Below are 3100 nucleotides of genomic sequence, written 5' to 3'. Positions count from 1 at the left end.
AAGGCTGTATAGCTCATGAGAAGCAAGATGAGATTCAAAAATAGCCCTTGTTATTCCAGGTCCAGGACTCTTTCTAATATAACAGTTGCTTCAATACATCTTATTTGTATATCTTCGTTCATGTTCTTCATGATATTTTGTATGTGCTCTGATAAGATTTCTATTTTTTGCCTTGCAAATAAACATTTTCTTTGAACTTGGTGAAGTGCATCCTTGTAAGGGAAAATGGCAACAACACAATGGGTGAAGTAATGTAGTAAAGTCTTAAAATTTTGGGTAGGGGCAAGAAATCAGAGATGTGAATAATTCCCCAAAATATGCCCAGGCTCTTCATGTTGGTGTATGTGAGAGCTTTTTATAGGATAAAACTTAAATCATAGGTTCAAGTAGTATCATCATTAAAACTAATCAATGCAGAGATATAAAGTAAAAAAAACCCCACAAATAAGCACAAGACTGTATATTGAAGGTTTGTGGTCAAAGGTCAAACTAATCATCATTGTACATTTTCAAGGAACAGCAGATTTTTGGGTTGCAGTGGCAATCAAATACATTAGAATGCTTTAAAAATTCTAGAAATGCTCTATGTGTTCATTGTAATTAAAATGAAATAATATTAACTGTGTCATGAGAAAATTCATGGACTTTGTTTTCTATACTGGAGTATTTTAATGATAAGAAGAAAGAGTGAATAAGAAGCTGTACTATAAAAAATCAAGACATTTACACAATACATTTAAGAAATAAAGATATATTACTGCATGGTGGTTCTTAGCATTGACAAGGTCATTGCTGGCTTATGTCTGTGGTTTCTCAGTATTTCCACTTGATATAGTAAAAGATAGCTCTCTCACTTTTCACTGGGATGTGTTATCTACTCCCTCCATATACCATATCCCTCCAGGATCTCCTAAGGTCCAGACTATATACTTATTGATTATGAAGCTTCTTTCTAGGGCAGTGGTTTCCAATATTTCTTTGTTCCATGAGTCCCTTTTAACAACGATAACAAAAAGTCTATGTTGAACCCCCAGAGTAATGTAGCATACAATTCACAATATTATGCAATTATTTTCTCTTTTAGGTGCCATTAAAGAATTTTTAGCATGATTCCCTTAGATCATCATTGCAAACTTCTAAAAGGTTCATGAACAACTAAATGAGAACCAATGTTCTAGGATATGGGTCCTCATATTATTGAAAAAATGTATCTGCCAGTGAAATAGAGGAACACTATAACTACAACAGCTAGGTTGCACAGTGGATAGAGTACTGGATCTGGAGTCAAGAAGACTCATCTTCCTGATTTCAAATCTGGTCTCAGACACTTACTAGCTGTGTGACCCTGGGCAAGTCACTTAATTATGTTTTCCTCAGTTTCCTCACCTGTAAAATGAGCTGGAGAAAGAAATGGCAAACCTCTCCATTATCTTTGCCAAGAAAACCCTAAATGAAGAAGTCAGACATGGCTGAAAGGATAGAACAACAATAGCATAACTATAATATACTGTTCCTTGGGAACGATTGTGATATAATTTCTTCCATATGGATATGCAACTTTATCATCTGCTCTCAAGGGCTGACAAACACTCATGGACTTAAGGTCACTTTTTGACAGAATATCTGTGATGAACTAAACCTTCTGTAGTTGTTCTATACCTTGATGATTGCAACAGCTGTGACAGCTTAAGTAACTTGGGAGTGAAGCCAGGATGGGTAAGGAGAATATTCATATATCTGACTCTGAACCCTGTTGGAAACTTCCACAGACTACAGTAATGTATTTTGGATCAACTTTTCAAATTTAATTTAATAAAATGTCTTGCATTTGTAACATCTCCCTGGGGATTCTGTTCTCAAAGTCTTCAAAATACCTTAGCTCATTTCAATGATTATGGTTCAATTTGTGTTCATTCTTTCTAAGATTTTCCAGTGTTTTAATTCCTTCATCTTCTTTGTACCACATAGACCAATGCTCCTAACTTGTGTCAGGAAATTGATGGATAAAGTTATATATCTTCCTGCCAAATCTTTTTCAATTTATGTAATTTTCCAGTAGTAGTTAAGAGCTCATCAATATTTTTTAGTAATTTTCCCTCCTACTCCATCTAATTTCTGTGCTACTGCCCCATTTTATTTTGGAGATGTGGAAGAAGAAGGAACAAGACAGGGTGTTTAAAATGATTAGCCTAGACTACGTCTGAATCTTTTTTTTTTTGGTTTTGTATTACAAAGTGTACCTCCCTGACAGATTCTTGTATTATTTATCATTTATTTCAGATAACAGATGTTTCTTGACTAAGGTGTTTGTATTATGTCAGTTTCCCAGGGGATATGTTTAAGTCCTGGATGGAAATGAGATTTTCTGCATTATTTTTTTCTCATGGGGAATGGTCTGATATCTGGCTTGAATTTCAGGCTAGTAATATTGAATTTATTCTTGTATTCTATTAAAAATTGTTAACTTTGAGGCAGCGAGGTGGCACAGTGGATAGAGCACTGGCCCTGGATTCAGGAGGACCTGAGTTCAAATCTAGCCTCAGACACATAACACTTACTAGCTGTGTAACCCTGGGCAAATCGCTTAACCCCATTGCCTAGCCAAAAAAAATTGTTAACTTTGATGTTCAATCAAGAATGTTATGAAGGATACAGGATAGTAGAGAGAAAGAGGTAGCATAGAGTAGTGGATACAGTGTTAGGTTTGGCATCAGAAAGACCTGGGTTTAGACGGGTTCTATGATACCTATTTGCTATAAGACACAAAGGCAATTCATCTAAAGTCCTTGGACTCCATTCAGTTCATCAAAAGCGAAGTGAAGAGATTGGACTAGATGAACCTCCAGGTTATTTCTCGTTCCAAATCTGTGAGTTTGTGAATGTACTGTAACTATCCTTAAAACTTCTTTTGTATTTGACACAGTCAAATTCTCTTACTAGGCAGATAGGTCCTATCACAGATAGATTGATGGACTTGGAATCAGGAAGACTTGAAGTCAATTCCTGCCACAGACACTTTATTAGCTTTGTAACCCTGGGTAAATCACTTAAACTTTCTGAACCTCAGTTTCCTCATCTGTAAAATGAGAATAATAATAGT

The 3100-nt window shown here is 35.5% G+C and overlaps 1 pseudogene; it reads right to left on the bottom strand.

Moving 5' to 3' along the window:
• Positions 1-1459: 1459 nt before the first annotated feature.
• LOC114046335 lies at positions 1460-2127 on the bottom strand (annotated as a pseudogene).
• Positions 2128-3100: the final 973 nt, after the last annotated feature.

Source organism: Vombatus ursinus, unplaced genomic scaffold, assembly GCF_900497805.2.
Source record: "Vombatus ursinus unplaced genomic scaffold, bare-nosed wombat genome assembly UNPS02001419.1, whole genome shotgun sequence".
Classification (NCBI taxonomy): Eukaryota; Metazoa; Chordata; class Mammalia; order Diprotodontia; family Vombatidae; genus Vombatus; species Vombatus ursinus.
The sequence above is the reverse complement of the archived record's forward strand: the minus strand, read 5'-3'. Positions and strand labels throughout refer to the sequence as shown.